Genomic DNA, 24,039 nt, shown 5'->3' with positions numbered 1-24,039 from the left:
ATAGCTACAGTTCACTGTCTGCTATACTTAAATAGCGCAGTGACCTCAAACTGATGGGGGTACATTTGCCTCGCACCTCTGGGGTTGGGGGTTCAATTCCCGCCTCCGTCCTGAGTGCATGGAGTTTGCATGTTCTCCCCATGCTTTGGGGTTTTCATCTGGGTACTCCGGTTTACTCCCTCAGTCCAAAGACATGCGTTGTGTTACAATTGGTATTTCCAAATTGTCCGTAGTGTGTGAATGTGTGCGATCGTGCCCTGTGATGGGTTGGCACCCCGCCCACCTTGTACCCCGAGTTCCCTGGGATAGGCTCCAGGATCCCCCACATCCCTGTGTAGAATAAGCGGTGTGGAAAATGGATGGTTGGACCTGAAACTGTCATTGGTCACTGTAAATCATTCTAAGCTTGTCATTTGTAAGCTTTATCTTGCGTGAGAGTTTTCAGACCCCAATAGGTTGACATTCACATACTGTATTTTAACATTTACCTTCACTGAAATATAAATCTTGATATAGATTTTCATTCCACATGCAGTGGCAAATTAAATACCAATGTTTCACACAATGGTGTCGGATGTGTGGTGCGCTGCCACCTCCAGGGTGGATAACCCAGCTCCAGGGTTCCCAGTTTGATACAGTTTCCTCCTAAATGCATCCCAGTAGGTAGCCTGGATATACAAAATTGGCCCTAGCTGTGAATGATGCCTATGTACGTATAATGCCTTGCAGTGGACAGTTGTCCTGTTCAGTGTGTAACCCAGTGTTCCTGGGATAGGCTCCAGATTCCCAATGAAAAGCACTTGCTGTACAGTGCCCACCATTAATATTGGCAGCATTGGTAAATATAAGAAAGCTGTGAAAAATTGTCTTTATTGTTTAACCTTTTGATCTTTTGTTTTAAAAAAAATCACAAAAATACTCTACTCTCACGGATATCAAACAATTGCAAACACAACACAGGTTTATCAACAAACAAATATCTTAAATATAAATATTTATTAAATATAGGTGTGCAACAATTATTGGTACTCTTTTAAACAATACTGTGTGCTACCTCTTCAGTTCACCCCACAGGTTTTCCATGGGTTTCTCATCAGGGGACTGGGATGGTCATGGCAGGACCTTGATTTTGTGGTCAGTAAATCATTGTTGTGTTGATTTTGATGTATGTTTTGGATCATTGTCCTGCTGGAAGATCCAACCATGGCCCATTTGAAGCTTTCTGGGAGAGACAGTCAGGTTTTCATTTAATATCTGTTGATATTTGATACAGTCCATGATACCATGTATCCTAACAAAATGTCCAGGTCCTCTGGCAGAAAAACAGCCCCAAAACATTAAAGAGCCACCACCATATGTAACCGTGGGCATGAGGAACCTTTCCATACGGCTGCCTTTCTGTGTGCGCCAAAACCACCTCTGGTGTTTATTGCCAAAAAGCTCTATTTCAGTTTCATCCGACCATAGAACCCGATCCCATTTGAAGTTCCAGTAGTGTCTGGCAATCTGAAGACGCTTGAGATGTGTTTGGATGAGAGTAGAGTGCATTGAGACAATATAGACAGGTTGATTCATAACATTTCCAGTTGACTGGAACGTCTTAATTATCGCCGTGATGGTGGAAATGGGCATTTTCGATTCTTGTGATAGTTTCTCATAGCCACTTCCCATTTTGTGAAGCTGAACAACCTGTTGGTGCACATCACAGCATATCATAAATGATGTCACAAATGGAAACCAAAGAATGATTTAAAAATATGTAAAAAAATCAGACAAATTCATATATATCCAAAGCATATGCATATCCCAACAAATACCAAATCCTCCCTGAGTTATGCGTATTGTTTTGAAATACTTTTATGCCATTCCATGGCCTAATCTAGAAGTGTTTCACCTGGGATGAAAAATGCAATGTGCGCCGGCTGGCAGAAATTAATGTCATTTTTAATTTGAGCCGCTGCCCCATTCTCAAATGTGAAATTGCTTCGGAGAACGTAAGGTGTGACAGCTATTATAAATGTGTGGAAATCCATCTTCCACTGTCGTTCTCACCCCTCGCACCACCTTCCCTCCCGCTCTCTCTCTCTCGCTCTCTCTCTCTGTCTCCCTCCCTTTCTCGCTTTCTCAGTCGCTCCCTTGACTCGGCCAAGGAAGCTCTCTTCATATACTTCACCATCACAGCAGCTGTCCACCCACACACTTTACTGGAGCCCGTGGATAGTGTCATGACTCACAGTGTCCGCTGTTTGCCAGGATTGAAATGCTGTGAGGAATTTTCCCTCCCTTCTCACTCAAGGAGCTCTCAGACAGAAGAGCTCCACTTGATTTTGCCGGAAAAAAAAGTCACCTTTTCCTAATTTGTGTGATATTAGTGTTATGTCATATCCACCTAAAATTGAGGATCTGGCAAACTGCAAGAAGTGGGGTAAAAATCTTTGGTGGCGTCATTTGAATTAAAAAAAGAGCCCTTCTACAAAATCCCAGAGATTGTGTTAGTGAATTAATTCTAGCATTTGACAAGTTGCTCGTCAAATGGCTGCCTCCCAAAAAGATGCTCTCCGTACAGTGTGTCTCAGAAATGGGGTTAATTGCATCTGGAGACCTTTATGTCACAGTGACAAGGAACAAAGCACCGCTGTAAGTGTCACCTGACTTAAGTAAACCAATTAGACTGTTTGAAAAATGACTGCAGGTGTTGCAAGCTGTCTCTGGAGAGCTCATTTGGAGAGCTCGCAGCTATATTTAAGACGGAGCTGCCCTGTCTTTAAGGTCGTCTGATGTGTTTGGACAACAAATATCACAGGAAGCCTGCAAACACACAGGTGATGGTCCTGTATCGCTCAAAACGCATTATAGTCCTGGTACTATAGATGCCTGAGCAATGTGCTACTGTATGTAATCCACTGTAAATGGTCAGGGATGGAAAAGATGTGTTTATGGTCTTATTCCACCCCTTAAGCTGGCTTTACACTGTAAGACTTTTGGTTCAGTTTTGCTGAAAAAACACTGTAAAAGCATGATTAGGTTGCGAGTTAAGATCAGCGGTATTAGAACAAATAATATAACGTTTTCACCAATAGCCGGTTTAGTGCCATGGCAACCTAAAATGGCTGACAGCAAAGTTCTGTCAGTGTTAGAATTTTATTATTAAAATCCCAGAGAGTGATTGCTGCTACGGCATTCGTCCAAAATCCACCAATAGGAGGACAACATAAGATTACATGAAACTCATTAGACAGCTACAAATCCAGTCACGGCAATGGTGAAGCGTAAATCAAACATGCTAATGGACAGAGAAAACATCCTTATTTCCTCAAGCTCGTTTTGGAGAATTTATTTTCAGTTTATGTGACTCTATTTTCAATCACCGATCATGCTTATTGATGATCTAAGCAGAATGCAGGCGTTTTCTATCTATAATCTAGTCCTATGTCTATCCTTGGAGGATTTTCATTGTATAATCTGTGATTGAGAACATGTTAGTACATAGCACATACTCTGTTATAGAAATTGAAGATGTTATTGGAATCCTCTCATGCAGTGTGACAAGGAGCAATCTTATAAGTCCACTGAAATTGATGATTAGGTTATTCCTCTAATAGTATATTATTTAGGAACTGCAGACAAACTAATAAGAAAGGAATAGAGTTAGAACGGTGAGGAGTGTCATTCTGGATCTGCTGATGGGTGCTGGGAGTTTAAGGGGTTCAACAACATTAGCACTGTGCAAACACCTAATAGTACACTTAATGTACATGCTTTAATGGTGAGTTGTGTCAATAATCTGGACCCAGGTTCTAAAAAGAATTTCACGTTACTTTACAACTAACTGGTAGAGGGAGTATTGAAAATGATGCTCGCTCTGCCATTATTGATCATCTTTGTAGCCACATGTTGCCCTCTGGACCTGTCTGATATATCTGCTTGGAGCTTCTGCACTTGCTCTTCACCTTCTACTGCTGTGGATGGTCTCACGTAGATAAGATTTACACTTCACAGTGGATAAGCTTACCTGAATACCTAGATTTGCACCTAAAAACCGCTGCTGTAATCATAAAGACTGTCCTGTGCTCAGGCCAAGTCTCTTGGTCATAATATCCCCATACTGAAAATCCTTTTACACAGTACTGTTTGATATTACTCTTCTACATCTATATACTATAATGCTTTATAATCCCACTATTCGGTATCACCTAGCTGAGGACAGGTTCCATTTTAAGTCTGGCTCCTCTCCAGGATTCTTCCTCAAGTGTCTCGGGGAGTTTTTTTTCTTGCCACTGTCACCTCTGGCTTGTTCATTAGAGCTCTAAATCTACATCTGGATTTCTATAAAGGTGCTTTGTGACAGTGTCTGTTGGTAAAAGTGCAATAAAAATAACGGAACATGTTAAAAGTATGTATTAAACTACCAGATTATGCAGCTGCAATTTAAAACAGGCATCACATTTTCATAAAATAGAGGCTGTGGTTAGTAATTGTGAAAAACCAGCCACTGATTGAAGGGCTTAGCGACATAAATTTGCGAAAATGCTTGAAATGCTCTGAAAGCATTTATGGTGTATGATCAGACCTCGGCGTCAGCCGCAGCAGACGCTATCATGCCTAACTGCTTTGCCTAGACGGCTTCAAATGTGAACGCTGTGCAGCCCCTTGTCTGCTCTGATGAGTATTTGACTTTTAGCTGCAAGACATCCCAATCATCTCCACTCCCCCGCACTCCAATCAGGGCCTCATTAGCATCTGACACTACCTGTCATTAACAAAGCTCCCTAATTAGGCCCCAGTCAGCCCACTCAGGAGCCCTCTTCAGCACGCTGCGTGTTTAGAGCACGAGTGGAGGGGATCAACTCAAATTGCAGGCAGGCATAGAGTAGCGGTGAGAGCAGCACTGTAACCCCGCCACTGGGTTCCCACTAAGACTGATGGAAATTAAAACAGTGTCAGGTTGTTTTTTTTTATAGTCATTCAGAGCTTATCTACATCTCAATATCTCTTAACATTGAAATGAGAAGATGAGAGGTACTGTATTGCTACTGTATTAGGTGTGTGTGTGTGTGTGTGTGTGTGTGTGTGTGTGTGTGTGTGTGTCTGTGTGTGAAGATCTACTGTATATCCATTACATTATCATCGAACTCACTCCATACCGTGATGTATCAAATATTTTTGATGACCACATAATTAGTGATGTATTTTAATGCTGTTAGCAATGTTATTGATTTTCCCTGTGAACCTTCCAGCCATAATTCCCCCACAAAGATCTGCCCACATGATGAGTAGGTTTGGTTTTAGTGTACAGCAAGGCTGGGCAATTCTCGTCACTAGTTGCATTGCTGTTTGTTAGCAGACACATCTAGCAATGTCCCCACACATACTGATGCAAGAGCTGTAACAGATTGAGGAGCAATGATTCTGTTTTTAAAGTAGGAAGGCCCTGTTTTTTAAGGTGCAAGGCAATCTGTCATATGGACTCTACTCTTTCTACACACAGCCTATTGTATGTATTTATACCACAATGCTGTTGAATGCTCAGTTCTGATTTGTCAGAAGGTGTTCATTTTCTATAACAGCGTCTCTGACAGCAGTTCCGGTGACAAGGTTAATATTAATGCACTCTTTCGAACGTGTAATTTTTCTATAGTAACAGCATACACCAGAGCAAGTATGGCAGACAGTCGACATGAACAAATTCAAAAAAGAAAAAGGGTGTAATCACTGATTTAGTGAACGTTTATGTAAGTAGTCATTTATATCAAATTTTTTATGGTGTCTCCAGTGTCAGTGCCTTGTAAAAAGCCAGAGGTAACACTGTAACTTTAAGTCTTCTGACATGGGAAAGTCTTCTGGACAGAATATTTGATACTTTGCAGTTTCTTGGTAATATGACAAGCTGCATTTGTTGTGTTAATAACTTCAAGAAAGTTATTGACATAGAGGCTGGTAATGGAATAACGAACGTTATAACAGTTATAACTACACATATATAAACAGATAAAACATATGATACGTTTTTCCAAAAATCAATCGTATGGTACAAAACACTTCAGGACATGCTGTTTATAGAAAACTACACTATATGGCCAAAGGTATATGGATACCTGATTATAACACCCCAAACTTTTGACACAAAGTTGGAAGCACATAATTGTATAGGATGTCTTTGAATGCTGTAGCATTAGTATTTCCTTTCACTGGAACTAAATCTTCCAAACCTGTTCCAACATGACAGTGCCCCTGTGCACAATGCAAACTCTATGAAGACGTGGTTTGCCAAGGTTGGAGAAGAAGAACTCAAGTGGCCTGCGCAGAGCCCTGACCTCAACCTCACTGAACACCTTTGGGATGAACTAGAACACCAAATTCACATTAGGCTTTTTTACTGGACATTCAATTCAGTTCAATTTTATTTGTACAGCACTTTTTATAATGGGCATTGTCTCAAAGCAGCTTTACAGAAACATATGAACATGGTATACAGATTTTAAATGTGCGAATGTATCCCAATTGAGCAAGCCGGTGGCGACAGTGGCAAGGAAAAATTCCCTAAGTTTCATCAATACCCAAACTCTTGTGGGTGAATGATATACAGATGCCTGCAGCCATGCAAGTAGAAAGTCTTCCCAGAAGAGTGGAGACAGTTATAGCAGCAAAGGGGGGACCAACCCCATATTAATGCCCATGGTTTTAGAAAAGGGATATTCAGTGTTCAGGTGTCTACATACATTTGGGCATATAGTGTATCACACCAGCCTGTCTTTGATTATTTTCCTGGTGTAAGCAAAGACAACTGGTTTCAATAAAGCCAGTTAAAATGAGCAAAACTTACCGCAACATGCTGTTTTTAAATTATATGGAAAAAGACATCCTCGAACACGGCAGTCTGTTGGGTTATCCATTTTCAAATGCACATGGGTAGCTACAGTATAGCGTTAACTACATTGTGCAGCATGAGAACGTCCCAGATATCCAAACCATATTTATTTTATATACAAGTTTCAAAGTCTGCAACATACTTTACGAGAACCAATGGAACACTAGGTCCAGTGCAGATTTATCATTATATAATTACTTATTTATTAATTTATTATTCAACACCGAGGATTTTATTTAAATCTCATGTCAAATGACTAGCAGTTCCTCTAATGGTGCATTGGGTTTTATTGCGTTTTAGATCTGTTACCATGGTTTCATAATACCAACTTAGTTTTCCCATCTGAATGTGATTCATATTTGTGTGAATTCATTTTCAGGTTTGTGTTGTTGTTTTCCTCTCTTTGCCCTCCTCACACACACACCATAAAAAGTAATCCAACATTTACAAGTGAGAAAAGATCTTTCCTGGCAGTCATGTCATGTGAATAAAATCCAACTCGACTGAATCTTAAAAACCTTTCAGTTGGTTCTATTATAATAATTCTGTTATGGTTAAAGATCTCTTAATGAGCAATGAGTGAGCATGAATCTAAAGCAGTTCTTCTCCTCTTCTGGCTCAGCTGAATTTGTGCCACTGCTGGTGAGATAGGGGGCGAATTTGCTCAAAGGTAATTTCTTAATTTCTGTGCTTTCATTATGCCTAAAAAAGCAATCTCTCTCCCGTGACTGTGTCAAATTGACTCGGTATGGCAAAATGCACTCATCTGCATAGCTGTCACAACGCCTCATACGATGTGGCATCCAATAACTCCACAATGCGCAGAATTACCGGTGTCACTTTTAATGTGACATAGCCATTTACATCACACACACCGCAGGGACGCGTACACATTTAGAGCGTTTTGCATGGTTAATAGCTGGAACGTTATTTGCATTATAATTTGGGGAGGATGAAGTGTAATCAAGCTGCATTGACTCTGGGGGACTGCGGGGACACAGCAGGCCGCACAGACGGAAGTGCACAGCAGCACTGCTCGGGCCTGCATGGAAATGTGCCACGCAGCCAGCCAATCCGGTGCCCTGGTTCAGGGTTCATTTGCATATTACAGTCACTTAACTTCCAGCCTCTTTTCAGTAGCTGATCTCCTTCTTCTCATATCCTTGCTGCTATTAGAAAAAAAAAATCTCTTTTTTATGTACAGTATGCTGTAATGCTGTAACGCAAAGATGTCTTCAAAAGTAAAATGAAATTAAATTTTTCTACATTAAAAATACCCTAAGGAGCAGTAAACAGTAATAAATTAAACAAAGTGAATATTTGGTGTGGCAGCCCTTTGCTTTAGAAAAAAAATGCATCAGTAGTCTCAGGTAGTCTACATGTTATGCAGTTTTATAAATAAATTAGCTGGTAAGTTTTACTGAGCCTCTGGGAGAATCTGCCACAGTTCTTCTGGAGACTTTGACTGTCGCTCTTGCTTTTTTTTTGTTTGTTTGTATTTGCATGCAATACGCAGTAGCCTTCGTTAAATTTTTGTCCAAAAAGTGGTCTATTACATAAAATGTTGCTTTCTTTACTGACATACAAACATTTTTTTGTGAATGCAATGTAATGTTTTTGTTGGAAAAGTAATATAAAATATAAAAATGACTAATAATGCAGAAGTGCATCTATAACACTATTTCTGCAAAAAAAAAAAAGGGGTACCTAAGACTCTAGCACAGTACTGTATACTGTACATAAACAGTGTCATTACAGTGATGGAATACTATTAAAGTCTTTATATATGTTATGCACTCGTAAAAGAAAAATAAATGTAAAACTCTTAATGGTTGTTTAGTTTTAAATACTGTATGTATTGTATATACCATAGTGATGAAACCTGACAGTAGTGCCAGGTTTATATTAATAATTTGTATTATTGTTGAGTTTACCAGGAGTTCATCAGTCTCTCCCAATGTTTTTGAGAAATTTTGGCTGCCCTTCTTTACAGCATTGCTCCAGTTCATTGATGTTTGATGGCATTTGTTTATGGACCGCTCTCTTAAAATATATCATATCAGTGGGGTTAAGGTCTGGACTTTGACTTGGCTATTCCAGCATCTTGATTTTTTTCTTCTTTAGCCATTCAGATGTCGATATACAGGTATATTCTACAGCTACAGAATATTATTGTATGAAGTGGAGTTTTGTTGTCTCATTGACTGCAAGTTTCTCAGGTCCTGTGGCTGGAAACAAGCCTAAATCATCAGGCTTGACAGTTGGTATGAGGTGTTTCTGGTGATACACTAAGTTTGGCTTTCAACAAACATGGAGCTGTGCATGGAAACCAAATATCTCCACCATGGTCTCATCAGTACAAGGATATTTTTCCAGAATCTTTGTGGTTTGTTCAGATGCAATTTTGCAAACCTAATTTGTGCTGCCATATTCTTTTTGGAGAGACATGGCTTTTTCCTAACCACCCTTCCCTGAAAGCCATACTTGTTCAGTCTTGTTAAGTCACTTTGACAGAGTGTGCTGTCATCAAGTTAAAAATGCATTGTGCTTACAGAGGCCTGTAGGTCACATGATGTAGCGCTTGGGTTTTTCTCTTTATCTCTGAGTGTTGAATGGTCTGACCTTGGACTGAATTTGCTAGGATGCCAACTCTTGGGAAGATTGGCAACTATCTAGAAGGCTCTCTGTTTATAAACAATCCTTCTCAGTGTAGAATGGTGCAGTTCAAAGTGTTGGAGATTGCCTTATAACCCTTCCCAGATTAATGAGCAGCAACAGTTGTTTCTCGGAGGTCCTGGCTGATGTCCTTGAGTCTTGACATGATGTAGAGGGCTCCAGAACACCAAACTGCCAAAAGTTCTGCTTTTATAGAGGTAGCCACACTTCTTGATTAGCTAATTTCAATTTCAAGTGCATTTCATTAGTAACATCTGGTTGCTAATTACTCTCTTACTGATTGTGGAACTAGAACGGGTATACTTATTTTTTTCAGGCCTGGTGTCTGAATGTTGGATTTCATTTTGGGAAAAATGTCTACATACTGATTTTTTTTTTCTGTGTTTATTTGTTGTCACTTGAGGTTATTTGTTTGTGTATAGAAGTTTGTGAGAACCACACAATTGTTATTTAGGCCCAGATAAATTAAAGCATAGAATTGAAGCAGGGTGCTTTTTCTTTTTCCCCATGAATGTATATTTGTTGATATAGTGAAGGATATTTATTTAACATTTATGGAAGGAGTCTCCAGTGTCAGCACTCACAAGTAAAAATTGAACTTTTCTGACACAAGAGAGTCTTCAGAACAGAAGAGCTTGTTTTCTCTGTAACATTTCAACCATTTTTTGTATTATTAAAACAATAAGAAATAACACTGCTATAACATAAGTGATAATAGGAACTAACTTGTTTCACAGATGTTCACAGATAACAACTTTACATGTAACTACAAATGGTTAAAATGCCATTCATTAATGCATTTAAAAAGTATAATAACTTTCTTTTAATAAAATTCTTTTACACTGGAAAGGGTCCCTGCCTGCAAATAGTATGAGATAAATGATGTAAATAATGAGCAAATGAACACTGGGTTAAAAGAAAGTAAATAAACTAGGTCTAGGTAAAAAGTCTCCTCTGCCTGAAATGTAAGATTCCTAAGCAAATATTTGATTGACAGAAATGTTTGGATGTAATTTCCTAACAGTCATGCTTGAAAAATTTCTGCACATAATGAACTGAAAAATGCTCTGTCCCAGTTATTCAACATTCTCCAGAATCCTCCAAATGAATTCCCCAAAAGAAGGTAAAACATTGTGGACGAATTCCTATTCATAGATTAATATTTAATATGAGCAAATCATTAGACACTGTCTATGCTCCGTGCACTCTAAATGGGGAAGGAATGATGAGATATGGCGAGTCTGGAGAATTAGAGCCACGGTTTGTCGCCTCTTTTTCACTGCCAGCAATGTCCAGCATGCAAGGCAAGTGTTTATTCCTGTAATAAGATAGGGGAGTTAAATATTTGGTATTCCACTCATATGGAACTGGTTGCATAGTGTCATTGTTAATTAAACAAGTCTTCCACTAATCCGGAGTTGCCTCCTGAATAGACCTCAATTGTCCCTCAAGTAAATTATCCTCGGCGCTCCCCCTCTCTCTCTCTCTCTCTCTCTCTCTCTCTCTCTCTCTCTCTCTCCACCCATGCTCCCCCCATCTTTCAGGCCATTAATCATGTTTGTCATTCAATTGTAACATCATAAAAATACAGATACAAAGCCAGTTTCACTTTCACACACCTGCATCTTTTTCTGGACATTTTTAACATCATTAGCTGGCTGACAGAGGACATGGCACTTTGCTCACATACTTAGCATTTCATTTCTCTCATGTTCTCTACAGGAATGGTGGTTATTAGCAGGTAGTTTGAGGAGCAAATGGCTGTCGTATTAGAAGAACATCATTTGTAGGTTACATGCTGGGTTTGCAATAATGTATGTTGACATCATGGTTGGACTAAACATATGGGTTATAAATATAAGAAAGGTTTTGTGTGTGTTATGTGCATGTTGATGTCAGTCAGCACCTATTCAAGTTCATAAGGCCATAGTCCGAGTTAAGTGCGTGTAGCAGGGATTTAATTCTTCATTATTTCATTCTGTAATACATAATGAAATTATGCACATCTGTATTTAGATGTCAGATGTAACGACAGACTTAAGCACTATTCTGACATGCAGCAATATATTGCTAATATACTAGACTCTTTTATTACTATTAGACGTTTATTTCAATGTTTTCCATCTTCATTCATTCATATATCATAGTATTAGTCTTTCTATTTTTTAATTTTTACATTTTCTTTTGCTTTTATGTTACATTGTATTACATTTGACAGCAAAGGGAAAAAAACACTATTTCCTTCTTCCTTCCTGATTTTTATTTTTATTATTTTTTAGGTTTAAAGGCAAGCGCTTGTGTGTAAAGGTGGTGGTCTATTCAGGGGGAAAAGTCTCAGACTCTTCTACTCAAGAAAAATCTGTCAAACATGAAAATGTGAATTACATGCTGGATATTTGCCTGTAATTTAATCTGAATGGGGAGCCCAGAAAGTGTGTAACCTGTCTCTGAATACACATAACTTTCCCCATGTATATACTGACGGATGAAGATTTAGATGTAGGTCTCCAGCTCTGATTACGGCCCTTTGGGACTTAACAAGAACATGTGCTTATGTTCTTCCGGCTAAAAAAAAATCCCCAAAACCCCAAACATTTAAACTACATGTACATTTAAACACAAGTATGTTCTGAGTGTTTATTGACTTCCAAGATGTATAATTAAGCCACAATCTGTGAACCAGCAGAACATATGCTTAAATCATGTGCTCAGGAAGTGAAATAGAGAAGCACAAACGATTATGCCAATTTTGCCAAATATACATCTAACAAAAGTGATAATGGTGCTAAATGTGTCATACGATGCTGAAATGATGCTGTAATTAAATATGCTGTTGATGCTTCTCATTACATTCAGTGATGAAACTCATTTTATATTGCCGACATAATCCAGGTTCAAGATTGTCTAGATGCTCATAAAGAGATTTGTAAATTAACTTTTCCAAAAGAAAAGATTACTCTTCCCATATTTCTGTAACACAGTGTTACTCCTTATGTTGATGGTTAAAAATGAAGGATTACATGTACTTTACTTCATGGGGTAGTGTTTTTTTTTCCCTCTAGAACTTATGTTTTTACTTGGAGTGTGATTTGAATTGAATTATGACTAGCAGTGCTGCTCTCTATATATTCAATAATAATAGTACAGTGTACAAGGGTACATTTACACTGTACTATTATTGTAGTTTAATGTATGCTTTAAAAAAAATCATTGCCCTATTCAAGAAATCCAAGGTAGTGTGCTAGAGCTCCTCAGCAGCCATAAATGCTGGATAATTTAGTGTGCTTTCACATAAGCAGCACCGTCACAGAATCACATGTTGCAGGACATGTTACAGTTTGCATACCATGTTAACATCAAGACTCACAGCACAGTAACATTTAAAAACATTTACCTCTTCCCGGTTACTCGTGTACATGTAACTGGAATTCATGAACAAAACACAACTGCACCTTCTATCACATGTACCTTATGTTGAGAATATGTGGAGACACATTTCCTGGTCCAGACTTTCTTTCCTCACTCTTGATTACAAACCTTTTTTTATATTAGTTTTTAATGTAGTTCCTGAATAATTTGCAGTAGTTACTGAGCAACAATCAATATAATATAATATAATATAATATAATATAATATAATATAATATAATAACTTTGTCCAGGGTGTACCCCGCCTTGTGCCCGATGCTGCCTGGGATAGGCTCCAGGTTCCCCGTGACCCTGAAAAGGAGTAAGCGGTAGAAGATGGATGGATGGATGGATGGATAATATAATATAATATAATATAATAAGCATGGAGTTTAAACAGTTAAACCAGCAGTCACATACTTCTTACAACAGGTACAAAATACTTTTTCAGGGTTCATAGGTTTCACAGTGTTTTCCAACATAGTGTCCACAATTAACAAGGAAAAGTCCATATCGAAAAAATTTTCTTGTAGTAGACATACTGTATGCTCTATGTTGGCTACAATTTTTCATGTTTATTGCACACAAAGTCAAAGTCGATATACAGGGTGTCCCAAAAGTCTCCATACATATGGAACTATGGTTGCCAGCACCATGTCGGTTGTGCCTTTATCAGTGGATGTTCGTGGACAGGGTGTCGGTCGGTCCGCAACACTTCCAGTCTTTTTGAATTTGTTAATAAGTTTGGCAACAGTGTTGTGTGTGATGTGCTTGCAATGTTTCCTGTTAAAGTTCATCACAACCTTACGACAGCTTCCCGATCCAGCCATGAGAATGTTTTCAATACTTTCTTCATTTGTGAAAGGTGTTCTTAAAGACAATCTGAAAAAAAGTAATATAAACTAAGTATGAAAAATTTTGAAAGACATTTTGTGTGTTAATTCCCCTATTTATGTAGAATTTTGGGACACCCTGTATAATCCCTCCACTAAGATATTCTTATAACTATTTAAAACTACAAATGAACCTATGCAATCTACTACAGCAATATACTGTATGTAACGATGTGCTACATATTGTTATATAAACAACATAGAACAACATATAGTACTTTTCCAACTGGAACAACCGGAACCCCAGGTCTATCTGTATCTCAGCCGAGTGCATGTGTGTGTGTGTGTGTGTGTGTGTGTGAGAGAGAGAGAGAGACTTCACATACCATCACATAACTCGTACCATGAAAGTAGGAGGAGTTTTTCTGGAGGTTATCAGGTGGTAATCTGACAGGTACAAGTCATTAAATACTACTTGAAATCTGATTTAATGATAAATTGTGCATAGTGCTGCTGCTTTTCTCTCTCATGTAGTGAACTAATGAGTGAGTTTGTTACGACACTCACTGCTTCACACTAGTTCACGTAAACAAAAGCGTGACAATAGCTTTAGTACTTTAAGTTCAATGTTTAGTGAAAATAAAGAGGAGAAGCAGTTCACTTAAAGGCTGCCCACACACCTAAACATAGCCAAGAAGTGCCAATACTTTAATCCTTACTGAAAATACAGAGGCGTTTGAGTGCAGACCTTTCCACATGATGTTAAATAACACAAACACAAGTAGTCGTGCACTTTCTGGGGCTGAATATCAGATTTTTCTACACATTCTTTCTGTACTATTTATGAGTGCACTAGGTAGGGCATTCAGCTCCATTGTGTAATGTTTATGTAGGGCCCAAACTGAGTGAATAAGAAGCTATTTGGGATTTCTCCTAACTAGACAATGGATTATACTTGGATAATTGAGAAGAGAATAAATATTGCCCTAAATAGTGATAAGAAAATGTTACTGTGGGTAAATAATAGGATCAAAATCTGAAACATTCGCTGTTTAAAATTGATTGTTTAAATAGTTGGCTTCTTAAATGTGCCAGAATAAGGACTTTTTAAAATAATGAGAAATTTTGGTCCACACTACACAAGCTTACTACTGAAGAGAAGCGATTCTATCCAGACAGATTAATAAACACGATTCTGTATTTAATCAGTAGGTGACATCATTGACAGATGGGACATCATCCATAGTTTCCAGCTTTGTTAGCTTGGCATTTGGGCAAGAAGTATAACCAAATTCAGCACAGGTACTCAGGCAGTGGATATAAGAACAATTTGAAGGACTATTGGTAACGCACTGAGCCAAACCATGCTGCACCACAGAGTGGAAAAGCACTATTATTAAGGTGTTTCAGTGCACCATGGCATTGACTCTACAAGTCTATGGAATTGTACTGGAGTAATATACAATATTCTTCCAAAGGCTATTCACTCAATTGGTGTTTTGCTGATGGTGGTGCAGAACACTGTCTAACACATTGCTTTATATCTTCCAACAGGGTTGATATATGGTAACTGTGAAGACCATAGCACATAATTTACATAATTTTCAGGAAATAAACCATTCAGGGAGCTCTTGTGCCCTGTGGACAGAGACAATGTTATCATGTAGGAGATCACTCCCATCAGGATACAAATGTTTTATCATCGGATAAAGAGTAAGATTTGCAGTAACTTCTCTAAGGAAACAAGTGGACTCTAACCGTAGCAGCGAAACATTCCCTACAGAACGACAGAATCACTGGTGATATATACCCATCTGTATTTTGTTATATATTTGTTGCCAGTATCTCACAAAAGTGAATACACCCCTCACATTTTTGTAAATATTTGATTATATCTTTTCATGTGACAACACTGAAGAAATGACACTTTGCTACAGTGTAAAGTAGTGAGTGTACAGCTTGTGTAACAGTGTAAATTTCCTGTCCCCTCAAAATAACTCAACACACAGCCATTAATGTCTAATGGGACAGCAAATTTACACTGTTACACAAGCTGTACACTCACTACTTTACATTGGAGCAAAGTGTCATTTCTTCAGTGTTGTCACATGAAAAGATGTAATCAAATATTTACACAAATGTGAGGGGTGTACTCACTTTTATGAGATACTCTCTCTCTCTCTCTCTCTCTCTCTCTCTCTCTCTCTCTATATATATATATATATATATATATATATATATATATATATATATATATATATATATATATATTTGTCCTTGCCCAAGGCAAACCTTTTCTTCCACCTGTTTGTAGTTACAGTAACATTGCATAAACTGATCGGCCCTCACCCCATCCTTCAGCTGCTTCAGGCGCAGAATTAGTTCTGTAATTTGCAGTCCCAGGTGCAGAATATGTCACTCGAAAAGTGACATGCTGACTTATGAATACACTTTACCCGTTCTGTTCAGAAATCCCTATTTTCTCTTAATTTGAAAATTTTCTGCAGTGCCCCATTGTTTTACCATTAAACCTGATTCCCACTGTAGTGAATGCAGCAAAATGTTAATATCATTAACCCTTGGTTCCTGAACACATTGCATGCTGCGACAAAGGCGGTGCTCAGTGATAAGATGGGGACCAAAGATTTGCTGAAGGCATTAAAACAAATTAACCCTCAGATATGTCTTCCATCATGGATGTGCCGCTGAGACCTAGCCCTCAGGGCCTCCCATCCACGTCCTCTTTCATGTGACCAAATGTAATCTTTCGCATTTCATTTGCACGCATATTATTATTTATATCACCCAGATTTACTGTGGGCGATGGCACAGATTGGATTCTGGTCAAGGGTTCAGATGGGCTGGGGGAGGAGGCGCAGGTAATTATGGTGGAAATGAATGGAGGCCTGGGATGAGGTTCAGGCTGGGCTGCTGGGAGGGCTTCATTAAATATGGAGCCAGTTTGATCTGAAACCTAAGGCTATTGACCGCTTCAGGGGCAGATAATGGTAAAGGGAAAACAACAGTCTGATGGATGTACTATTTGTGTAGGGGCTTGATTGACGAGGGAGAGGATTCGTTTATAGAGGGAGAATCAGCACGTTCGAATTCGATCATCTCCCATATCCACAGCCTATTTGTCCCCACTGTCTCCTCTGTTTCCCAACCTACAGTTTACATAAGGGTGCTCGTGATCACCCATTAATATGAATGAATCCTCTAGCAGAATGAACCATAGGGACAAAGCAGCGGTCTGGCAGTATGTAATTTTGACATCATGCCTTAAGGTATCAGCAAATAGGGCTATTGCCCTGAACACAAACCTGAACAAGAAACGCTCTCTGTTCCCCTCAGATCCACACAGGCGCAGGTCAAGCACTTACATTAATAACACCAAAAAGGCTCATGCTCCTCTCCACACATTTTCCAGCCCTAGGCCACGGTAGCCACGTTTGGATGAGAGTTGGAGCTGAAACTCTTTGCTAAATCTGATCTTGTTAAAGGCCTCATTAAATATTGATCAGCCCCAAAGATACTCAATAAGGTGAGGTTGTGCAGTCCGTGTGCAATACTGAGTTGGAGCGCTAGACTGCATGAGTTATGACAGAATGTGGAGGGTCAGGCATGGGTCCCGCTGGGAGATTCAGGGAGACAAATGGCAATGGAGATGGCAGTTTTTCACATCGGTGCCACACAGAGACAAGGCGGGGTATCCACTAGATGCTAAATAAAGTACCTCTAGCTTTTTAGATCTTGTTCAATGAATGTTTATTAGTTAGAAGTGTGCGAGACATATTCAGGTATGTATTCACACCTAACTTTGCATTCAGAAAGTTCTGAAATTATTTAAGCAGTAGGGAAGTGGCAGTGGTAATAAATGAGTTGTCTGTTTCTCTAGTATTTGCATATATCTGTCTTCATATACACACAATATTTATGGGTCTCTTCATACCTTGTATGAATTATGGGTCATATTTTCAGTGTTGTCACATCTAATCAACCTGTGTATTCTCGATCATTTCTAGAAAAATAGCTGGCTTAGTGTTTCCAGTTAACTGCTGCAAAAAATGACCAGTTACAACTCTAAATCGTACTAATGGAAAAAATACTGTACTACCACAGCTCATGAAAATGAAATTTTACAGTTAAGCTGTAAAATACTGTATTGTTATTTTATATGGACATAATATCCATTATTGTTGTAAATGTAAATGTTGTAACTTATTGCAGACCGATAAAAATACTGTAGTTTTTTATTCATTATAAACAATAAAATTCGGGAAATAAACAATAAATATTTTCTTTATTTTAATGTACAAAATGTACTAAAACATATTGGTGCTTTTGTTCCTTAGAGATCAATAGCCTACAAGAGAAAAATTAAATCTACGCCCCAAAATTGGAGCTGTTTCTTGTAGAAAAGATAACATCATGGCTACCACTGCTAAATATACTGTTTGCATCAAGTAAAGCCTTAAGCTTTCCTAGCTGGCTGCCAGAACACTGGTGTAATTAATTTAACGTATACAAAATGCCCAACCCTCATCCCACAGATGAAAATAAATTCACCCACAATTTAAAAGTACCACAGTTCTCGCAAACTTATTGATGGACTGCATACGAAACCTACAAGTACCATCGAGATCAATATTATCTTGTTAAGTCTTCTCTTTGATTGGATGTTTGTAAGCATAATTCTCCACACAGGCCTGCAGTTGGAGAAAATACTGTAGATCTGGCTTATCTCACCAAACCAATCCCCCATCAAGCTAATCCAAGCCCCTGCAGCACCAAAAAAAAAAAAGAAGCAGGAATCCAAAGTCAGGTAAACACTACACTTTAGCCACACTAATGAACAAAGCAATTCTGCTTAATGAGGGCACAATTAGATTACATGCAGTACAGTACAAAAAGAGAGTGATTTTTTTTTCCTCAGGAAGGCATTCCAAAATTAGCTAAGCACATCCATAATGAAACACGTTGCACACCTGGTGATAAATAGTCTCCAAAGACCTTAGAAGAGGTGGGGAGAGAGCGGCAAAGAAAAAGCATCTTCAGCTTACAGAAAGTCCCTGAATTGTGCTTGTTGAGTTGCAGCTGTGAGCGTCGACGCTGCTCATTTCTCCTGCCTCATTTATCATAGTCAGAAGCGAGGAGGAGGTTGGAGGCCATGCTGGGTCTATTGTATTAGCAAACACACTCGTCAGAGCACAGCTCATTGTCTGCTTTTTACACCCCGTTTGCCTGCACAGTGTCCTTGCACTCCAGTAATGAGAGAACGGCCGAGGTAAAGGTATTAAAAATATAAATGTGTCACAGGTACAGTGTTTATTTATTTTATACCCATTTAGTGCAAAAATACATATGCTGTTTGGTGATTTCTAGTGGTTTAACGATGAGGCATATCGTATTGTATTGTTTGAGAGGAGGCTCTTGATTAGGCAAATTTGTGTATCGAACAATGCATTCAACATACTGCATAATAAAGTAGGTTATTCAACATAAAATATTGCTTATATTAGGTTAGATGTAAAAATAAATAAATAAATAAATAAAGTTACAATTTAAATTTATTTAATATAGTCAAAATGATCTACCATTTCCTATTAAAAGATTACAATAAACCAAATATAAGATTGTGAAAACTATTTCTATTACTATTTCTTGACTATTTTTATGCTTTAAATATTCTCTCTTTTTTTTCTTATTCTACTGGCAGATTATTTTAAGCATTTATTTCTTGAAAGAAGCTAAATTATCTGCCAATAGAATAGGAACATTTAAAGCTTAAAAATAGCAAAAGTATTTCTAGGCTTAATCATTTTATATTTGGTTTATTGTAATGTTATTATAAGATATAGCAGATCAATTTGACTAGATTAGACTAGATATTTTCACTTACTTTCATTTCTTGCAGTGTTAATCAAGCTCAGAGTCCTGCCTCTGAAAAGCAGCTTCCCCTTTATCTCAAATCAGGATAGGCTACAGGGGTTTAATCAAAAAACACTGCTTAATCACGGTGTTACGTTGCCAGCATACTAGAGTATTAACTTGAGAAAACAGCAATGGCTACAGTCAGCAACATGCACAAACTGGAAATTTCCCCCAAATCTTTAAGGCCTGGTGTATGCATTTTGGTTTCCTGGTAAGTTATGACACTGACGGCCAAAACGTAACAGTGTGCAGAATCTACCAAATAACAGTGCCATACACCAGCTCTAATACCACACATCTGAGTTTACATCACTCTTCTGAGTCAGTGGAACTAGATGAAAACACAAAACAACACACACAGCGAAAACTCTCTGCTGTACAACATTTCCTGGCTGATTTAGTCTGGGATAAACAAATCACTACAGCGATCAGGAAGTTCGTATATATGAGACACTACTTGGTGGTAGAGAACACAGCATTCAGAAATATGTCTAGGGCTACAGAGATCTTTGTGACTTTGACAGAACTTTTTCTCTAGAGGAATCTGAATCTAGAGGAATTGTACATTTTTAAACAATACACATCATTTTCATTTGACTCATCTTCATACACTACTATACGATGTTCGATTAAATTTAAAATATATAGATATTTAGTGGTTGTATACTAGAGTAGATTCAATTAAAAGTATTTGTGCACACACCTAGTGCACCACATAAAGACGTCTTATGGACAGCACTACAATGACATCGTAAGGATGCAGCCAATGTTTCTTTGTGTGTTGCGTGTAATGCACAGACCTCAAGTTGTTCATCATCTCTCACACGCACCGAAGTAATGATTCATCACTCTGCCTGTGCCCCCGTCCTATCACGGAGGACATGTGTCATTCATCATTCCCATGGCAACTGTCTCTTCTCCGGACAGCTCTGCAATCAGCGGCCCATCAGACCTTCAGCACGTCTTAGCCTTCTTTTGTCCCTCTCTGCTAACTGTCATAGCCTGATAAGATTATCACAGACAATTCCACACCAGCGTCTAGAAGAAAAGAAGGAGGTTGTTTCTTTTTTCTTTTAATTCATTTCTTTTTCATACTTTATTCCCTCTGCCCACAACAAGGCTTTTCTGGTCTCCTTTTGTCCTTCTTGCATTGAAGGGGGGGAGAAGTGAAAGCACACAATATGCCAGCGCAGGGCTGGATCTTTAACTTGTAACAGTGACAGACACACAAAAGCCTGTCTGCTTTATCTGACAACAAATCGGAGAGATTTCAAGTTTGACATCAGCTTAGAAGAGAATTGTAACAAAGCAAGGAAGTAGAAGGGAGAAATAGGATATGCTGCACAGTCAACACATTCATCAGCATTCGCTCAGTTCATTCAACACATAACTCATCAGCATATGCAGCTTAGTTAACGAATGCCCATGTAATCACTCATATAATTAACTCACAAACACTCTCCGAAGGATAAGCGGCAAGCGAGCGACAAAGGATGTGATATCATAAACAGAATAGAAAGGTTTATATCAAGCAATATAAACAGGCTGTCAAGGTTGGGACACCTTACCATTAAAAAAAAAAAAAAAAAAAAACATTTACAAAGAGATTTACAATGAGCCAAACACACGTCAAAGCTGTGCAAGATATATCTGAAGAAGAAGGAGGCAGTGATGTCTGTAATGGAATGGCCTGTGCAGTCACCCAACCTTAAATCAATCAAGCTGCTCTGAAGATCTGTTGGATCGAAAGGTTCTGGAGAGAGAAAGGTGTCCAACCAATTCAGTTCCATTCAATTTTATTTGTATAGCACTTTTAACAGTGGGCATCATCATAAAGCAGCTTTACAGAAATCTGGATGTAGATTAGGATCCCTAAGCAAAACAGAGGAAACAGTGGCAAGGGAAAAACTCCCTGAGATGACATGAGGAAGAATCCTTGAGCAGAACCCAACTCTAAAGGGAACACATCCTCTTCTGGGTGACCCTGGATAGTGTGATTATACATCCAGCATCACAGAATCATAGAAGATATTTTTACAGACCATGGTGTATCTGAGGAAGGAAGAACAAATCCACATAGTTCTACTCTTAGGAATTTGTGCATTGCAAGAATGATGGACAGATTGAGCAAGTTCTGTAAATAAAAGCTTTTCTCTTATCATGCTGGACTTATGGGACAGCCTGTAGATCATTACTCTCCTACAACTGTATACTATAAATTCAAGCATTTACTGAGTGTGTTGAAAGGATGTTCAGTCTAAGCATGTTGTGAATAAGAGCAGGATAGTCTCTATGATTACAGGAGCGGTTCTTAGATGGGACACTCTTAAAACAGATGTGTTAAAAATGACACGTCTTGTGTTTATTTTTAACACACCTGCATGTCTAGTTAAGAACAACACATTTTGTGTTGCTTTCAACACAATCATTGTGTTAGTACATTTAACACATGCTGTGTGTTAGTACATTTCCACACAAAGATGTGTTAAAAAATAACACGAAATAACACAGATGTGTTGTTTATACTTTTTTCCCTACAATCATCCTAAAATGCAATTTGTTTGTATGCTAAAATTCTACTAAAATGCTCACAAAATAAACAAACGATTGCATGAACTTCAGGTGGCATTTATTAAAATCAAGATGTAAGAATTGGAGTTGATGCATCGTTTTACAAATCTCCCTGCCATCTATGAAGACAAGGGTCCCGCTCCTTTCCATTTGAAAAGCTGCAAAAGAGCAAAAAAAAAGTGTTGGATAGTTGTTAGCAACAGAATACGGACAAATGCCTTTGAGCTTCAGCTGAGAAATTGCGTTACAGAATCCCAAATTGTGTAATTTTTTTAATGTGACCTCCACTCTATTAATGAACAAAATGCTACTGTAGACTCACCAGGAAAATCTAGCTAGCTTGCGAATATTTATTTTCCCACCTTTAGCACCTCACTGCCAAAGTTTTGCAGAACCTAATTAAGTCAACCAGCATTACAGAGATAGTGGAAAGCATTACAAACTATTGCAACCCCCAGCCTCTCTTTTTGTCACGTTAACCTTGTGAAGAACTTTTGGCCTCAACATTACTGAGCTAGCTTAGTTGTTAGCCGCTGACTGTCTGTATCTGTTAACCAGCAACCAAATGCATGAAGAAACACGGCCCTAACCCATCCTCCTAATGATAATTACTACACTTGCTAAATGTAGTTAACATTATCCCACTCTAACATTACACTGAGCTGTATGCTAAAGTAATGTCAACTCAGGTGAGCATCTAGGTTAACATCACTCATCCCTACTGTGATTGGTGACAGCATCCAGCTAGCTAGCCCTAACTCGGAGCCTCAAATAAGATGCAGACCCAGAGAAATATATAATAACCTCAGTCCATATTTCACAGCCAAAATAAACACACGACACTAGAAGTGCAACGCCAACATTGAGGAAGCAGTACATGATATTCAAGATATTGAAGCCATCATGATAGGTAAAGTTAATTATCACTCGCTGAGTTTTCCAGTGAATACATTTTCCAGAGCTTCCTGCCTAAATATCACAAACTCGGCCAGGCATTTTCAGCAGCATTAACGATGAATAGTGATGAACGCAATTTACCTGTGGACATTTGGTTTCCTCGTCTCAGGAGTCCAACTCCGCGGTCACAATCAAAGGCGACTTTTAGATTTGGATGATGACATCGGTACCGCAGTCCATAACGTGATTCAACAATAATTTAACATGTCGTGTTGGTCACTCTGTGAAATATAAAAACAAATTTAACACATATTTTGGATAATTTAGCACAACATATGTTAATATTAACAAATAATAATAAGTAATAGCACAAAAAGTGTGTAGGATATTAACACATCCTTTCTGAGTGTGAATCTACAGTGTCCAGGATGAAGCATGGGTGAGACTTGGATGTAAAGACTTTTAGGAGGTACAAATCTTTAGTTTATCCATGTGGGACCATCCACAGCAGCAGAAGGTGAGTCAGAAATCTCCAACCAGAACATCAGGATATATCAGGCAGATCTGCAGGGCAAGATCTTCCAAAAGCTCTGAAAAAGGCATGGCAGACCATCTCTGAGGGACACTTTGAAAAAAGCAATGTGTTCAGGAGTGAAGCCATTAACGGGGATTTACTGATAGACATACAGTGTAGTTGAATGAATTTTTAATTATGTTGAAAAACATTTACACGATATTGCCATCCTCAAAATAAAACAATTTTGTCTTCAATATTTTAACAGTGCTTGTAACAGAGGTTGTTTTCAATGCTTCTTGGTTTACGTTAGCTTTAAAGCATTTTATTGTGTTATTA

This window comes from Ictalurus punctatus, chromosome 17 (genome assembly GCF_001660625.3).
Source record: "Ictalurus punctatus breed USDA103 chromosome 17, Coco_2.0, whole genome shotgun sequence".
NCBI lineage: Eukaryota > Metazoa > Chordata > Actinopteri > Siluriformes > Ictaluridae > Ictalurus > Ictalurus punctatus.
The sequence above is the reverse complement of the archived record's forward strand: the minus strand, read 5'-3'. Positions refer to the sequence as shown.